Source organism: Tyto alba, unplaced genomic scaffold (assembly GCF_018691265.1).
Source record: "Tyto alba isolate M040663 unplaced genomic scaffold, T.alba_DEE_v4.0 Super-Scaffold_38, whole genome shotgun sequence".
Lineage (NCBI taxonomy): Eukaryota > Metazoa > Chordata > Aves > Strigiformes > Tytonidae > Tyto > Tyto alba.
This window is the reverse complement of record NW_024881313.1, coordinates 13194094-13213873: the sequence shown is the minus strand read 5'-3', so window position 1 is coordinate 13213873 and position 19780 is coordinate 13194094.

Here is a 19780-nt window from a genome sequence, read left to right as displayed (position 1 = left end):
ATAGGGACACCTATTGGGAGCCTCATGTCCTAGTCACATTTTAGATGTATCCATACAGGTCAGAGCAGAAAAGCTGTTAACTTTTCAAATTGTGCTTTAAAGGTTCCCATGATATTTCAGACGTTGTCAGATAAGACTGTAGTTTAGCTTACATAGAAGGTAGATTCTCAGTAAGGCTGCAAATTTGCATGTAAGGGGTGGAGACAAAATTTCAACAGATTTCAGTAGCTTCCTGGTAGTTTGTGTCTTTACCATTTTTTTCTGCTTGTCTAGCATGTTGACAAAACCAGTCTGGATTCTAGCCTGAGAAAAACATCCTTTGTTCCTGAAAGCTCATGAAAAACCTGATGTGGGTGTCCTTGAGTAAAGCAGTATGAGAACTAAGAGGAAGCTTAGTGAGCAAATGGGTTGGAATAAGGTTTTCTAATTTTCTTGACATTTCACAATCCTCCAGAATGAGTAGGGATGGACCTAAGTTCCTTAGGCTCACTTTATGGAGATGTTTTAGCAAACAAATGACACCAAAGCACCTATCTTTCAATATATTATCTCCCTCCCTTCCATGATAAATTTGCCACTGTTACAAAAGTCACATACTGACATTTAAGATGTTATCCAGTGTTACTTGTTTTCTCACAGCAGATGAACTCTTCTTTCATGTTTGTAACCTGCCAAATGTAGCTTAGAGATTTTAAAATGGAATCAAAAGTGTCTATGTTTTCACTGATATGTATAGTGCAGATTTGGGGGGTAGCAAAGAAGTTAAAAAAAAGGTGAAAAATAAGTATGCTTTTAATAGCCATTATTTTTTAGTACAGGATGTGTTTAGTAGATTGTATATGTGAAGATGTGAATTTCAGTTTTTAAAACTTGGATAATTTGCTATAGTCATAGGTAGTGACTGAGACAAATGCTGTCTGGAGCAGCACCAAGTGAACTCTCATATTTACAGAAGGGAGTTGTTCTGAGAACATTGCTGAAAGGCAAGCTTTACATGCACATATCGCAGAAAATCACAATTTAGAACCTGTGATTGCTGGTGAAGTATGATGGGATAGTAAAATGGACGCAAAAAAAAAAAAAAGAAAGAGAATGTGATTGCCTGAAAGCACTGTTCCTGGCTAATGGCTTGCAGTTGCTGAGGAAAGGGGAGCACAAGAACTTTCTAACCCAAGGGCCCTGCAAGTCAGGGCTGGACAGAAAGTCAGGGCAGAGCCCAGGTACCATGAGAACCCTGCTCGCTACCCGAGAAAGGATAGGTGTGACAAGGCATCCCCCAGTGAACATCACAGGGTGCTGGATAGCTGGCCTCTTCAGTGCATCCCCTGGTCTGGGGCACCCTCTGTGAGGAACTTGGCTGAAATGAGGTCAATCTCTCATTTTTCACATGTTCCAGTTCTACCTGGGAATTTACTTAGTTATTTTTGCTGCATCTCCAACAGAGAGGGAGGATACACTCTCACTGCTTGAACACAGGAGGTGAGAAAGGGGCTGAACATCTCTCCCCTCCATAACTCTCCGGGCACTTTTCTTAACCCTGCAACGCCTGCTATATTTCACCAACCTGTTTGCCACAGACTTATTTGTTAGAGGGGAGAGAGAGCTCTCTCTTGATGTGCAAAAGCATTCACTGCTGCTCTGATAAACAGATTGCATTTCAAATGAACTTGAAACATGAGAAGATGACAGTTTGGGAAATGTAAAATTGAAATATGAATGGGTTATATGCTACTGTATGTGTGGGGGAGGGAAACGTGATAACTGAGCAATTTAAATAGCAGGGTTCCCCTCTGTTTCTTTTCTTCCTAGTGCTTGTGGTAAATTACGGGCTTAGTACTCAGACTCCAGTGCATATTTTACCACCTTGTTTCATAAGTCTGAATACAGCATTTAGTGGGAGGACAGCCTGTAATTATGTTGTAAGTTATCAAACAAACTGCAGATGTATAAATGTGAGGGTAGGCTTAACTACTTTGTTTTGAAAGGGGAACTTTAATATTAAACAAATGTGTACTTATTGGAAATGGCAGTGTTGAAAGCCTGCATTGTGAGTCTGACTTAATAAACCTAATTTTTCCCTAAAACTCTGTATATTATAGAGAAGTAATAAGATATCTTGACTAACTTAAATATTTCCTTTCATCTTAGAAAAAGGACCCCACTCCTAAAAATAATTAAGTGTCTGATTTAAAACATCCCATGTACATGACCAGATTTTTAATATTACCTGTACAGATGCGATTGGCTGCAATAACGAGGCATGTGCATGCACAGTAGCTAGTTGGAACATGTAAATTAAATGTTTGTGTGCATTTAGAGAAAGAAAAAGTAGTATTTTCTTGCACCTATTTTTAGAAATTCTCCCTATAAGAACCAAGCTTTGACAAACAGAGCTAGATATGAATCAACCTCCACCAAAAATTGGAACTGAACCTAGGGCAAATATTTAATATTTCTCATGAGCTGTGCTGCTTTGTATTCCTTTACTTTTTACTGCTTTCTCTTTTCCTTTTTTTTTTTTTTTTTTCTTTTTTTCCCAGGACAGAGCAGAAATGGGGAAATACTACATGAAATGCAAATTTTAAAAAAATAAATGTAATCCATCTCAAAGGATGATGTACCCTAAGCCTCATTTTTTATTCCACTTCTATAGACACAGTAGGTTTGGACCATTCATACACACACCAGATGAGCATGTGGATAAGGGACATTTCTGTAAGCCAGTACGAACTACTTTCAAATCTTTTCAAAGTTTTCCTGCTTCCTACTGCTAAATATAAATGGGGTGCTGCTATAGATACTGTACAGGAAACGTGCTATAAGGATAAAGGTTGTGTCAGTCTCACAAAATAGTTTAAGTGGATGAGAATGAACAGTTAGGCAAAGTTGATCTCTTTTGATTACCTGAATAATGATAATAAAAAGTCCAGACATTTAAAACTTATTTGGTATGGAGAAATATGCAGTTATTGTCACTGGGGACAAACAGGAATCAGCATGAATTATCCTGAGTTGGTGATTTAGCTTTGAAACCCAGGTTATTACTGTTCCAGTGGATTTGTTTATTGTTGACTATGCATATTTAAGGAGAAAGGAAGCAGAAGATAGTTGTGAAGATGAGTTGTAAGAAGCAGTGTGTTGTATACAGTCCTGAGGAACAGAAGAAAAGAATGAAAGAGGAGAGGAGGGGAGCAGGGAAATGGGAGTCTTATAATTCACATGACTCTCAGCAGGCAGACTGTCTGGAGACCAGGGGTGGTGGCAGATGGACACAGGGAGTCCATTCACAACTTGTTCTTGAGGTATTTGCTTTCTGCTGCCGTTTGACCTATCATCTGAATATGTCAACTCACTTGCTGTGGAATCAGCATTCAGAGCTTGCATGGTCCATAAGGCTATGAATATTTTTTGCTAGATCAGGCACTTTATACATTGTCTAATACATAAGGCATGCAAATTGTCATTACAGTCATTTGCAATATTTTGCAAAGGTTAATACCTTTAAAGGAATTTTCTTTCGTTGATTAATCCATCCTACAGCAAATAATGTGACTGCACTTTCTTGATGGAACACTTCCAATGCTGTTAAAGGGCCATGATAAACCAGGATAAAATGTTCTCATATTTTATTCTTTTTCTGTTAGATAATAGAGATTTGCAAAGAACCCAGTTAAGTAGAGCACTGGTGCATGACTGTATTCATTGATTACAAAAGCAAAGAGTTAAGGACTTGCCACAACAGCAACAACAAGTTATAAGGAGGAACGGTTGCATTGCTCAACACTTCAAATGAAAAATAACTCTATAAACTGTCCCTTTCTCAAGAGACCAAACAACTCCTCTCAGGAGAACTGGTGACTACTTTATCCATGATGAATTCAGCAAAAATATATTTTAATAGACATGTCTATTTACTGATTAGACCGAGTTTTACCTTTAGTGCCTGCAGCTATGGGAGTACACATTAGATTTGCCAACAACACCAGAAAAACTTTTCTATGAGTCCCAAATTTCCTCAAAAGCCTTTGAAAATTCCCTTTTCCAGTGTCTGAGAGTGATATCTCAGGGAACATACTTGGAGGCATAGTATAATGGAGACAAAAGATCACCTGGCCCTGTGCTGTGTGAGTATTAAAGACAGAATGTGTAGCAAGGCAGGATGTAGCAGTAATCGCAGCATGTAAAATCTGATTCTGGTGTAATTTGTAAGATGCACACTATGAGTCTTTTTGGTCTCAGGCTGAATTTGAGGGCCTGAAATGTTGTGAGAGAATAACCATTACATTAGTGTTAATAAACTCATCTGATGGACTTTTGATATAACAAAAGAACAAGACAACAGAAATATCTTAATTTGAAAAACTATGTCATGTTAATCTTGTAGTTCATTATGCTTATTCAGTTAGGTCCTATGTAAGTCGATAGTAAAGCTCTGGCAGTTATCTACAGGCTTTGTACTGAGTCCTGGGGACCTGGTCCTGATCCTACATGCTTTAGTGATCAAAAGCCATAAAAGTCATCTGATCAACAGACACAGCTGGCATGTATCTTCTTAATCTACCCCAATTGCAAGATAATGGGATTTACATTAAAACTCAAAGGAAAGTCTAAGCTCAGTGTCATTATGTTGGATTTGAGGTAGTCTTAGAGTGTGCATGTTGAGTGTTATGATGATTCAGGTGATAGCTGCTTACTTTACAAAGCTTTTGTAGCTTTTAGGTCTTAGGTCTGAGCCCTCCGCTGCAGTAAGTTTTTGTAAGTGACTCCAAGGTAGATATCACACTTGTCTGGGGTCCTGTGTAAGAGTAGATAGATAAAGTCTGCTGCTTGTGAAAATGTGCTTGAAAACTGGAACATGTCTGAATGTGTAACTGCTAGAAAGATCTGCTGTGTATTAATATTTGTCTTTTGACAGAAAGTAGAGACATCAGCCCTAAAAACCTTTTTGTTAAGTGCTGTTCATGAACATGACTTGAGACAAATTTTGTTCTGATTCACGTTGTAATCAAAACACCTGTTTTAGTAAGAAAACTCCATTAATTTAAAGAGAGGGCATAAAATCAGATATACTACAAATTTTCATGATAGAGAACATTTTAATAACTTCCCTCTTAGCACATGGAAAGTGAAAATGTCCCTTGGAATAGCTTTCCTCTTATTTTAGTGGCAGCTGTGCAATAATTTGGAAGAAGTTAAAAGTACTACTGTATCCTTTGTTTCACTAATAATATGCATTTATTGTGCTTTTATGTTTTTAGTTATGAAGATTTGGTGAAACGAGGATCAGGACTAGAGAAGTAGGAATTAGTTTTTTGTCCAAGGTACAAATTTGGGACAAAAATGTATTACAAACATGAATCCATCAGTGACAGTCTAATTGGATCAGAATGTCTCTGAATGTATGAGACTGGCGACGGCTGCTCGCTCTATATATATTTCTAGCTATGTAGATACTGAGACACAAAAAAGGTCATTTACAACCTTTGAATCCCTCAATGGAGACAATGAAATTGCATTGATATCTTTAACCTCTTTCCCAGTAATCACAAAGATATTTCCCATATGGCCAACTTTCAGTATGAAACATTTAGTAGTGAAAGTCATCCACATATGCCAACAATCTCTATAAGTAATAGGCCAATAACATGCAGATGCAATTGCAGCCACCAACAGAGACAAGCTCCACTACTGCTAGCGTAATGAAGAAGAAAACTTGATGGACATGTCAAATGTGTTCCTCAGAAGAGCACATATTCCTTCCTGGAAGGAAGGGAAAAAGAGAAAAGGCTAACTGAATTAAGAGTTTTGGAGAACTATTTATACTACAGCATCAAGAGGCATTATTTATCATTACTCTATGCCACAATATCTGCAAGTAGCAGGGAAGAGAGCTGTAAATCTGAAAGTTCAATGTTGTCTGTACTTTGTAGCAACCACCCCACTATTGTTCTGGAAGAGACAGAGAGAACCGATATTGCAGAAATAAGAATTGGAAAATCTGCCTCTATGGGCCAGCCAGGAGAATCCAATTCCATTCAGAGGTCTACAGGGCAGAGTAACCAGTGTTTTGAAAACTGCTAGTGATGCACCAAATAAGCATTTTTTAAAGACAAAAGTATATGGGGAAAGAAAAAAGATGTCAATCACTGTGATGACTCGGCAGCTGTCCAACAACCAGTAACTAGAAATGTGTGGATCAGCATTTGAGAGAAGTTTGTGGAATGAAGTTTTATTGGTTCTTCAGAAAAATTCATCTTGCCAAAATAGTTTTCTTATTTACTTCTCTTGAGAAACCCAGTACTTCGTCTGTATCAGATTTTTAAATAAATTGAACCCACAATCTTCCACAGCTGAATGGCAGTGGCTTTGAAAATCATGTCCCTCAGAGGCAGTGCTGCTCCTGTTATAACTGGTTGCTAGAAACAGCTTTCTAGTGAGAATGCTTTTCTTGCTTCTCAAACACCAATATACTTCCACCGAGACAGATTATGTAGTCTACACACCTCATTTTGCATTCCACATAAAATTTAGCTGGAATTGATAGGAAATTTGGTCTTGGTTCTACCTCTCTGAAGTCTCAAAGTTTTGCTAGCCTTTTAGTTCCTTCAGGTGCCAGAGATCTTCAGATTTTAGTTTGAAGCAATTACAGCATCTTCATGTACAAAATCTGAAAGGAGGTTCTGGCAGCTCCATGAAAATCCACTAGAAGGAACCTAAAAATGTTCTTCTGGTTTAAAGGGATTTAAGTAAAAATCTGGGCAAGAAACTGGCAGAGGTGGTAAATATTGGAAGACTGACCAACCTACAGCTTTATGTGTACAGCCTGTGTTCTTTCTTCTCCAAGACTACATTATGTTCTGAAGTTTGTAAACAGTTCACAATTAGTAATCATCTGAACTCAGAGCAAATATCTATTTCTATTTATAAAATGATCACTAGAATGCTGTCCCATGCTTATCTTTCCTTCGTATCCTAGAATAATCAATGGAAAAAGTAATCTTTACATTCTGAAAAATCCTCTGTAGGTGTTTGATATTGGTTGTGAGCCTGTTACATCTGACTGATTAGGCAATTGTGATTGATTTAGAAATTAGCATTCTGCACACATTTTTGCCTGAATAACTTTGGTTCATGATGACTTACAGAAAGAAAGCACAAAAAACTAGAAGCAAAATTATTTAAAAAATCAAAAGGAAATTAGTAATTTTGTGTATGTCTGTCTGCACCCATCCAGACAGTTCTGCAACACATGGGGCAAATCCAGTTTCAACTTTTCAAAAAACTGAAGGTCTTTGCAAAACCAGGAAGAATTGTGTACCAAATATTAAGATTGTGTGTGTCTTGAGTTTTGAATTTTCTGTGGGTTTAGGAAGGCCACAGCACTAGATCAAAAACTTGATCAAATACTAATCCCCTATCTGTTTTCAGTTTTCTTCATCAATTTCTAGATGATTTGTATGAATTTCACCAAAATTTGCTTTTCTGACTCTTTTGGCTCGTTTTAAAATTCCACCTTGTACATAACATTTTACGTATCAACATTTGCTGTAAGTCCAGTACTGTAGAGTGCTTTCAAACCATATAAAACCCATATGATCCCCAGCACCATTCCTGAACTCATCACTACCTTGTCATATTAGGCGCTTGTGGTCTGACAGGCAAGTTGTATTTTAAAAGAAAAATGCCTCATGAAAACACATTTGATCTTTTCAACTATTTTTAGTTTGTGTCAATCTTCTATGGCCCTGGGCAACATAGGCAAAATGCCAACCTTGGCAATATTTTCAGATGCTTTAACATGCCATGTTCTGGCAGCAGCACATTTTTATCAGAATTGTTTTCCAGCCTCAGTAAACTGCTTCAAATGCTGGTGTGCCTGTTATGGATATGACATCCATGGAGACCACAATGATTGCAATCAAAAAGTAGCGGAGAAAATAGAAGGAGTTAGTGTCAGTTCTGATTCACACTATCCCCTTCTTCATGACAATAAATTAATAAGGCTCAGCTTCTGCTCTTGTAAGCCTTTTCCATAAGACCAAGATATTAGTATCCTAGTGCTTAACATTCACAGTGAAATATTCTGGTGTTACAAATGTAGTGGAAGTGTAGTATGAAATGCAAAAAATTATGTCTGTGCAATGTCATGATAAGAATGTACATACACAAAGGAGACAAGGAATTCAGTGATGATTCTCACAAGAATTTTAACTTAGTCCCCTTTCACCTTGTAGAGAATTTTCCAACACTTCCTTTGGCAGCTATTTTCAGGCCTACATGGACTGTGGATGTTGAATTTACCACAGGAATCATAAATATGAATTGCTTGACATTTTGGTGAGTGTGAATTTCTTAACCTAACGTTGCAAAAATATTATTTTAAAGGGTGCTTTTTTTTATATATATATTTTTGTTGTTGTTGTTGTTGAAGAAGGTGCTTTCCTTCCTTTAAAAATGTAAACATGTAAAAAAGCAAAAAATAGTAAATTCTTATGTGTGTTATAATATTTTAAAGAAAACGGGATGGTATTGGAGTTTTTTTAATAACTAGTTACAGTGTAATCAATAACCTAACTACATCTGTGTTTGCATAATAGTAAGGTTTAATCAAAAGTGCTGAAGAGACAAGGAAATTATTTTGAATGTGTTACATACATTTCAGCAATTCCCAGGAAGTCAAGAAGCATTTTCTATGTGTTTAGTACCTAATTCAATACCCAAAGACTTCTTGTTGACTTCACAGAACTGGATCAGTACCTGAAGTCTTGACTTTCTAATACCTTAAGCGTTCTTATAGCCATATTGTATTGGAACATTAAATCAGAATTATTATAAATATCATGTGTCACATAGGCCCATAGATGTGGCTATGACTTATGTTCTAGAATATGTTGGTTTTATGTGTTAATGCATTTGTTTCTTATCTGCTATTTCCAAACTCAGCCAAGTATGAAATCTTCTTCTTTGACTACATATATACAGCATCTGAAGCTTGCCAAATAGCTCCTTTTGGACTAAACAGTATGCAAATAATGACAAGGACATTTTCTTTAAAGTACAAAAGGCAGTGTTACACGAAAAAATAGACACATTTTACTTTATTCATCATGAAAGGTGGTAAATCATGGACTGAGCACAAAAATGAAAAAAATCAGCTCAGACAATATTTTTGCTTCAGAAAAACAAAAAAGCAGCACTCAAAATAGGATTTGGCACAAAATTGTCTCTGCTTATATTTGCTCTTCAGTTTGCTATAAAAATATGACCTTTTCAATGTTTTCTCCTTGGGAGGAGGCTCTTATCTCCTGTTTCCTTTCCAAAGGAGATTAGCGCATTAGTACTAATGCATCCTTCCCCTAAAAGAAGCCAGCAGCAGGACCAAACATGAGTTCTTCCTTCACTAATCAATATGGTGGTACTATGCTATCAGCTAGGCTCAGAGAAATAAGCCTGTTCTTTGCTCCCCAGGACAGTAGTCTCAATGAGGAAACTGAAAAATAAAAGTGGACTGCAGAGCCCACACTAATGTGCTGTAAGGCACAAATGTCGAATTTCTCCAATGAGATTTGGCCGCCAAATTTTTGGGAATTGTTTCTCTAGGGCTCAGTAGACAAGAAATAATGTTCTGTACTCTTAGTTCCAAATATCAGTTGTTGCTGGACACTTTTGTTTGTCAGGGGACTTCAATGGTGCCAGATGAATGGGCCATCCAGTGATACTCTGCTTTAATGAGCTGGCTTCTCCTTCCCTGAGGGAGGACATCTTGATCCTATACAATCATCTGGAGCAATAGAATACATGGTGGAATCATGCAGGTTTCCATCGCCCCGCCAGAATGAAGCCAAAAAGAGATAGTGAGATATTAATGCACTGTTATATACCTCTACTAAAGCTGTTGAATGTCACAAGTAGGCAAGGCAGGTTGTTGTTCTTATATGCTGTGCTGAGGGAGGGATAGGAAGTTGTCTTTGCTATTCTATGCTGATAATCTTTTGTGTATTCTCAGTTGTTGCTGACTAGTATTTGACATAATTTATGGTAACACAACACTTATGGCAATGTAGTTGAAACTGTTATACTCATTGTATACTCACTATCTACCCTGGAAAATTATCTTGAGTAGATTATTGAAAACAACTGAGATGTTCAGTGTAAAGGTGTTTCCTCTTGTCTTTGTGGTTAAAACTGGAATTATTTGGCATTTCTCAAATCTGCTTTTAAGATGCAGATATGACTCTTGTAGTCGTAATCCTTTGTCAGATACATCAACTTCAAAATTTTTGTTTGACCTTAAAGACAGAATTAGGGCTTTATTAATATTCTGTGTATGCTTTTCTTTTCATGTTTACAAAATTAAGAATGTGAGATAATCTTGAAATAGAGTTTTCACAAGAAAGTCTTGCAGCAAGTGAAAACAAACCATAAAGGAAATGGATTCTTTGACTGTCAGAAACTTCTGATTTATAAAATACCTTTCAAGTTAACTAACGGTGAACAGAAATAAAAATAAGTTTCCGTTATCTCAATATAAAGCATAAGAAAGCAGGATTTATGGAGATATTCTCCACAGTACTTTAACCTGGAGACAGGGGAGAGCCTTCCCCTTACAGACCAGTAAATCTGAACACAGCTTCTGAAAAGCTGCCATTTTATCTCTGAAGATGCTATTCCTGCAGTATTTCTCCATTGTTGCTTAGAGCAGATGATCTTTACTGCTCAGTCTGGCCATAGCTGACCTAACATCTGTCCCTGCTAATCTACATTGGAGGTCTACACCTTTGAGCCTGCACTCTCCAATTCCTGCTTTTTGGAAATTGCACTGTTGCCTCATGGTTCTACAACAGAAATACAAACAAATATGTACTTTTCAAAATTAAATATATTCCACTTCTGAGAGTAAAAGATTTTTAGTTGCTAACGTGCTGTAAATGTGGTGAGACAAAAGTGGTGTAGACTGAGAAACAACTTTGCCTAGAAAGTCCCCTGCTTGTGGTAATGTCATATTTCAGTGAAAAAATTAAGATTGACTCTCAATGTGGCATTTGGAATTGATAAAGACATTAAATCTGTGTGTCTCTACTGGGACTTACTACCACAGGTCATCTTCTTTTGGGACTCTTACTAATTTTTGTCTACTACTGAAATAGCTCTGCTTGTGATCATTGAGTTATGGTGCAGTGCAGGTTGCTGCAGAGGACAGGTACTGGTGTGAATCATAAGATGTCCTGTCTGTCTCATACTGTGTTAAATCTAAAGGTACATCTGGCTCTGTAGCATCTGCCCATATAGACAGTGACCAGATGCCTAGAAATATCTAAAACAGACATAGAGTGTTACCTTCCCAGAACAGATCTCTCTCCATCAATTTGGAACTGAAGGACTGCCTCTTGCAGAGTATACAGAATGGAATTTTTATGATACGGGGACAGAGCTAGGACAAGTAAGGTGACTGAATCTTCCTGATGGGTGATGGAAATGATGACCAATTGACCAAAAGGTCTGCCTCCAAAGTAAATAATTTCTTCTGCAATGAGATTTAATATAATGAAAATCCTGAATTTCACATTGTTGATATGAGATATATGATAAAGATATATGGACTAATAAAAGATTCTACACAGACCTTCCTTAAGCATACCTAAAAAAATAAAGGCATCAGTTAATAATAAAAAACCCACAATCATTTTATATTTAACCAATGAGCAAATTCAGTAAATGCAGCACTCCAAAATTAATTGCTTATACTTCATTCCATTGGTTGTCTCTAACATACCAAGCTGACTCCCCTTTTGTACTCCATGTTGATGATAGCACTGCAGTTAGACTGTCATTCTGCCAACACAATGCACAGTTAGGAGAAATCTGGAATATGGAAATATCAGCTGCTGGCTTGGCTAGAAAAAAAAACCTTTTCTCTGGTAAGTCCCAACTGTTGCAGAGTACTTTGCAGACTAATATCTACAACTTCACTGTGTAATACTCCATTTAAATATTAATTGAGGTCCATCTTTACCAAAAGTCTCATTTGAGGTGATATTGGCAAGTGTTATAACACACATCTATAAAGTTTCTGGGAAATAAGATTTTGAAAACCTTGGCACATAAAAGAGTCTTTGCTGATGAGTACCTTTGAAGAATTAGCTTACATGCCCATGAAAATGGAGCTGAACAAGTGAAAAGCAAGGAAATATTAGGGAATATAGAAAGAACAAAATGTTCTCTAGTTAATTTCAATATTTTACCTTTTAATTGCTAGATAATTAGAGGAAGGAAAACATTTTCATGTTCTTTTGCAAGGAGAAGGAGAGTTAGTTTTGGAAGATGATGATGTTTAGCAAAATTGAGAAAAATCCCAACAGTGATGAACTGAAAGCTTTCTTGACACTGGCTTGGTGGTGTTCAAGTGGGGGTGTACAGACATTCACTGATTTTGGATATTTTGTTTGACTTCCCCTCTGACTTAGTTCCAGCAACCTTTTCCATAGCCAAGATTTGGGATTTGGCTGTCTTCAGTGAAACATGCAAAGATCTTATTGCTTTCCACACCTGTGATCCTCACTTTCCTTCAAGCCCTGCAATTTTACCTGGAAAGCCTGAATCCATAGCTGTGTAAAGAGGTTGAATGGCTAATGGTGAGCCAGGGTAGTTTTCCTCCTGTTGCAGAGTTGATGTATGGCCCACAGGGTCCTAATAGCTTCCCCTGCCAGAAAGAGGAATAGTCTTTTATACTTATTTTACATACAGCTCTTCATTGCTCTGAGTGTTGCTACTGAAGGCCATCTAAGTTTTTCTATGAGGTGTCACTGACTGCTGAAACAGCAACAGACCTTTAGGTGCAAACTATTAGCAACTTTTGCCAGAACTATTCAGAGATGGAAAATCGCTAATATTCCACAGCCTGCAGGAGCACTCAACTTCTGCCTCTTTCTGGGTCCTCCTCCCTGGAAAGAAGAGCTGATTTTGCCTGAGGGAAGAACCCTTATTTGAAGCTTTCTGAAGTTGTGAGACCCTTTTGGACTCCCCTGCACCTGTGTGATCTAGGTGTTTGTCAGCAGCTCAGTTCCTCAGGGTTGGGGAATGGCAATCAATTCTAATAATTGGCTGATGTTGTAAATATGCACTTGGTCCTGTAGAATCTGAGCTTCTGCCAGAAATTACAAGTGTTCAGTAGTCCCCTGGCTAGTGTAAACACTTGCAGCTACTAATTAACTGTAGCTTTTCACTTTCCTGCTCTGGGGAGAATTAAAGTGCTGCTAAATAACAGTGTTGCTTCTAAGACAGTAGTGGTATGTTCAGCTTATGCTAGTGTATGACCAGCATGAAGAAAAGGGTGGTCCTATCCTTCCCTCCAGCCTTGCCTGTTTGTTGTGCTGCCACTAGTGAGCGTGTGATTGTGTAGTGGCTTACACTGATGACTAACCCTTCAAAGACTGGAAGTTTTCTTTTGGGTCAGTAAACTGATGTGATTTGTTTCATTACTCTGTTTAGTGTTAGAGCTGCTGAAAAGGAGGAAATCACAATCTGAGGCCATGGGAAGGTGGGATCATTCTTTTTGAAAGCAGGGCAATCTTGGATTGGTTGAAACATTATGAAATGACCCCTTCAGACCTTGTGATCCCCTGTGAATAATTTATTGGCTCTCAAGGGACATAGAACTCACAGTTTTAGAGCACAGTTGGGGAAGAGAGAGGAGCAGATGTGACATGATGAAAAGGAACAATGCAAGAGTAGTTCAGCAGACATGGGTGGTTTAATGTCTTCTTGAGAATCACTTGTAGAATTAATGGGAACCTGAGACTACTTAAACTTCTGCAAACTTACTTACAGCAACTTTTAAAATTAAGTTGGTAAATAAGTGACGCATGTTCTTCACTCTTTCCATCCACTTTCAGTGGTGCCAAGGCTCTTGTGCTTGAATACATTCCTCTTGAATCCAAAAGTGACTTGTAGTAAGTAATTGCTACAAGTTTTGTTGCTGGTAAAAAGTAACTTCATTTGAAGTCTATTTGTGGCAAGGCAGTGTGCTCAGGGAAATTTGGCAGAGCAGATTAACCTAACAGCAGGAGATTTTCTTTCTAGAGGAATATTATGTCTATAATCATGGAATTTTGGCCTGGTGTTTTTTCAGTCATTACTGTAAACAGTTAAAGTGTCTTATCTCTTGCATTCCTTTACAATGACTGACTTTGTATAGAACATCTGTCATTTGCTCAGTCTTTATTGCCATTCTTATTGAAGGCAATGATGAATTGCTCTTTCAATGTCTTCATCAGATTGTGCAGATATTTTCTTTGAGCATCTACCCATTTATCCTCAAAGGACTATCTGAATGGTTTAATTGATCTAATATAGCACAATGCCATGTGTCAATCTACTAGCCAGCCCTTTCTTAATATCTCACTCCTGTTCTCTTAATTTGGCTTTAGAGAATGCTACATCATAACAAATGAGTAATAACTAATATACCTTCTGACTGTATAGATGTATTGATTGATTCACTATGTCTATTAGGGCCTCAAGATCTTTCACAGATTTAAGAAAGAAACATGCTTATTTATATTTTTTAAATAACTGTGTTTACTAAGTAATTCAGGATAATTTTTGTGACTTGCTGCAGGTATGTCTAGTTTCCATGGCCATTGAATTTGTGCTAATACGATTTTCAGACTTTTATGTGTGACATAGTCCTACTCTATGGCATATTTGTTGGATGCAGCTTATTTTATAGGCTTTTGGCTCACTTTTAACAGATGGGGATCACAGTAATTCTTTTGATAGAAGCTTTGATTCTGTTTCAAGAAGTAACAGTGAAGCCAGTATTTCATCTTTTTTTATGTTTGCAAAACTGTTTTCAGTGTGAAATGAAGAAACATATATTTCAGTATTAGATCAGAATGAGGGTCTGGATGTCAATCAGGCTCAGTTAACAGGAGCTATTTTGTGGTCTTCAGAAAGTCTGTATCTGTAATAGGGGGATTAATCTTATGGCTAGTAACCAGCTGAGAGTTGAAACAAACACTAAGCTGAATTTTGCATATGTGTTTATGCAGTAGTCCCAAAAATACAGTTTATGCTCCTCTTCAGAGTAGCAATATAAATATATATATATATATATATATTATTTTATGTATTCCCCAGACTTCCCTCTAGTTGGCTTCTTATCTACTTTGTAGTTACTATCACATTTCCCCTTCACCTAACATGCTCTCTGTACTTAGAGCTGCTGATGATACAGCCTAGTGTCCTTCCACATGAGATAAAGGCTTTTGTCTCCAGGTTATTCCCAGATGGATGGGGGAAATAGTGAACCGTAAATCAACTTCAAAGTCTAATGAAACTATTAGACATTTTGTCTAATCCAGTGCTTTGCATTTTGACTCCACAGATGGCTAAATAGTCTGGATTTATAATTTTCTCTAATTTAGTCCAATTTTGTATCCTTAGAAATCACAGCAGATTGCCTATTGCACATTTATGTGGCCATTTCTCCAATCTTTGTACTCCCATGCTCTAGTGGAGATTTCAACGAAGATTCTCAATCCAGCTGTGCTTCTATCAGTGAAGATGGCCTGTAGCATTATTTTGCTTGGCAGCATTTTGAATTGTCCATGGCTTTGCATTTGAATATGAAGAAGTTGTGTGCAGAATGTTAGAATTTATTTTTACTCTATCCTATAAAAGCAACTACAAAAAGCCTGAGCAAGACAACCCTGAGAAACATTACACTAAATGGTCTTAGTTTAACAGAGTGACCTCTAATTCTTCATCCTAAATTTTGATTCAAGAAATAACTGTAGCTGGAATTTTTCATCTGCAAATAATTGCAGCTACATTTTACAGCACTTAGCCTGATTACATTTCCCACAGAGCTATGGTGAAGTGTGAGTTGTATGTATCTCTGCCTCCATTACAGGGTCTGAGTTTATTCTGCATTTTTTTCTGATCCAGCTGATTCTGAAGAATTACACTGCTCAGGCATATTTTGATGAAACGGTATGTCTTAAAAAACATATCAATTTATCAAAGCCAAACTTTTAAACAGTAATGTGAACATTTCAGTAAGCCTAACTGAGAAGATTTCTTTCCTCTAGGGTTGAACTTCTGATTAAAAACAGTGAGATAGATGGAGAGAGAGTGAAACCCAAGAGAGCTAATATCTCATAATGCATTTATGTGGTGAGAGTATGAGAAGGAACTGAAAATGAACCTTCATCATATTGGTGGCTGACCACTTTACTCCTCCAGTTATCAGATCTTCTAGATGTCCTAGGCTCACTTGTATTCTTCTATAACCTCCCTGACAGAGGAATCACCTCCCATATTTTAGAAAATCATGTGTTCCAAAAATGGTGGGACTGAAAGAAACAAGCTAATCTCTCCTACCTTCTACACTTTTCATCTAGTTTAAAAATTAAAAACTCAGATAATGATGACAGGGAAAATACTAATGAAATGTACAGACTTATTGGCAAGCTGAGAAGGAACTGGGTGGAAAATCAAAAGAAAATCTTGGCTATGGTTCCACACATGTTTTAATGCATCTTTCTTCTGTTTCTCAGTTTATGTAATTTAAGAACTCAAGGTTATAAAGTTGACTTGAGAGTCATCTAGAGTCTAGAATTAAGGAAACTGAATTAGATCTACAGAAGCTCATTTCTGTTGCTCTAAACCTCTTTTCTCTCTGAGCAGTCAATGTGCTGCTAGATCAGCAGTCTTCAAAAAGAGGGACAACAATTAGAGTTCTTAATACCTCTACTCAACAGCTGAAAACTGTGGCACTAATAGTAAGATTTGGTTTGTTTCTACAAGAACAATACTAAGTGTTTAAGGTTAGAGTGTTTGCTAGAGTACCATATTCTTTTGCCTTTTTTGGAAGTTCAAGTAATAATAGGTTCTTGATAAGGTTATGGATTTTAAGCTATTACAGTTTTATTTTAATATAACACTAACAACTCTGATTAGTTGAATATGGAATTGGAGGTGGTTTGTCAGAAAACATTGGACTGCATTTTGTATTCTGTGGTCTCCCTGGAGGTTGTGGAAGTGTGTTTGATTTTCTTAGTATTGTTTGTGGTTGTAGGTGGTTCCTCTTTTGCTATGCATGTTCATAGCTCACATAACTTTTAAGAAGTGAGAAAGGAGAAATTTTGCTACTAAAAATTTTGAAAAAAACATCCTTCACACTTGTCTGTGTTCACCCTTCAGTGAAATTCACTACTGTGACACCCTTACTTAAGATGGCTTCCTTGGTTGAAGATGATAGAGACATTATCCTTCATTCAGCTGCTTTTTATGGACTGGAGAATGATACCATAGTGTCCCAACTTTTCCAAAATAATAACTTCTGAAAATAAATGCAATGCAGATGATATATTCCACGCAGAAAATTGTGCAGGAAATGATTAATATGAATGTTCCCAAAGATATTTTCATCCTCATATAACAATCTATCTCTTGCTTTCCCTTCCTAGTCAGTCCAACCTGAGCAATGAATACTCACAAGATCCTTGATGGTTGGTTTGTTATATTTGATAGAGCTCTTTTCTGCTGACTGGATTTCTTGTTGAAATTATTCAGTGCAGTGTTTTTTCTTGACTTTTTTTTTTTTTTTTTTAAACTAATGGTCACATGCTGTCTTTGAAGTACTCACCATTAAAACCTAGCATTTGCCAACAAGTATCATGTGAATTTTACAAAATCATCTTAATCATCTGTAGTATAGAAAGTGATAATGCATAAGTGAGAATTTTGTTTAGAATGATCTCTTACATGGCAGGTGCAGTGGGAATGTACATATTGCTATGGATGATACAGGCTGCTCCATCAGTCTTGTGAGAGATGAGCTCTCTAAGCTCAGGGAATTTCTGATACCAGAATATTTTTCTCCCTTTTTATCTTCAAGGGGACTTGAGTCTTCAGAAAACAAGAGAAATTCTACAGGTCTGAGGTCTGGGCAGTCATTTCTGGCATTCAGATGCTGCGACACTTCTGATGTCCTGTTGTATATAAGGGAAAATACTGATATTTTATGAGGCTAGCTCAAAGAATACACTATTTACTTGTCCTACAGGGTATTATGTTAATACCCTACATTACCCTTCACCTAAGGCTGCTTACAGATCTTGATTGCAAAGTAAAAAATCTGTTAGGATCTGGGTTTGAGATTACCAGATCTTAATATACGCTTAACACAGTTGCATTAGCTTTTTGTGCATGCATATGTATTGCAATGGTGAATACCAACTGCAGTCCCCAGCTCTACACACCATAGTGTTTGGGTGTCAGTGCTTGTATTACATTTATTGTCTGAGCTGTTTTCTTGATGATTACTGGCTCTATTAACACTGTTTTGTGGTGTTCCTTGGGATATGTGGAAACAAAAGAGCTATATGATTGTATACAAGTGTAGTATGGTGACACTGCTTATGTGTTGTTTTTGGCACAACAGTATGCCAGTTGCGGGGAAGGTTAAGGCTAATATTCAACAGATGGCAAAGTCCTAAACCCTATAATAATGGCTGCAGTTATTTTCATTACTGTCATTTGATGACACATACAATAGTTGGAAAAGACTTGAACTGGGTAATCACAGCAAATACTCCAAAGGACCAGATGCACTTCAAACTATCAAAATGGTGATTGATGTTCAGGCTGAGTGCCACTTCTGTCCATATTCCAGGTATATTTACTGCTGAGGACTAGAAGCCACATTGCTTGCTGTCATACACAGGACTGGCATTTTTCCTTCTGTAGTAACCAGGAACAAAACATAAAAATTGGCATCTGTTGTACATAGGGAAATAATTCTATATCGCTGATATGTCTCTGTACTGTTATCACATAAGTAGTGACATATATTAATTTGCAAATTTTTCAACATGAGACTCAAAACATTAAAAACCAGAAAAGGTTTGTTGTGGAAACCTAAATAATTTTATAAATAGATCATAAGATTCTCTGAATGATCCTTGTAAAAATCATACCAGTTTATGGAAAAAAACCCATCAGATAATTATAACTCAAAGTTTTAAAAGGTTAAAGGTATTTTTGTCCCTCTAGCTTAAGAAGCCTGTGAACTGTTTGCGATTATTCTTATTGAGGACTTCCATTTCATAATTTGAAGGTTTTTCTAATGATTTATATTTTTATGGTTTCTGATTCTCAAATTTGAAAGATAAAATTGTGTTAATCTGTGCTCTGGCAGAAAAATACATTGGCTGTTAGAAAATTAATTAGATCATATTTGAATCTTTATATTGCTACTTTGCATCTGTGTAAAAATAGTTCTTGTTGATTTGCCTGGAGATTTAGGCGTGACCTACTATGACCCAATTAAAGAAAAAGTCCAACAACCGGGCCTTTTTCTGAGCTATTCATTACAGCATCTACCATTATGATACATTCACAGGCTTTGACTCTGTGTTAACATGGGCACGCAGTGATCACTTCATGTTCATTTTATTTTTCTAAAAACAGAAGAAAGTGAAATCATGTTGTTTTATTTAACAACTCTGTACAAGCCTTCAAACCCTACAACAAAGCTGGAATATTTCACATCTGCCATAAATGACCTTATACTTAATATTAAGACAGCTCCTACTGTGACATGTTTTAAACTGTTTCTTCCCTCTGCTGGGATAACAACATAATAGGGATCAGGAAAACAGTTCTGAACATGACATTGCTAAAGTCTCTGCAAAAGATTCTAGGTTAAGCCTTCTTTCTGACCCTACCTTCTGTGATTGTTGCAAAGCAGATTGAGAGAATCTGAAGAAAAAAT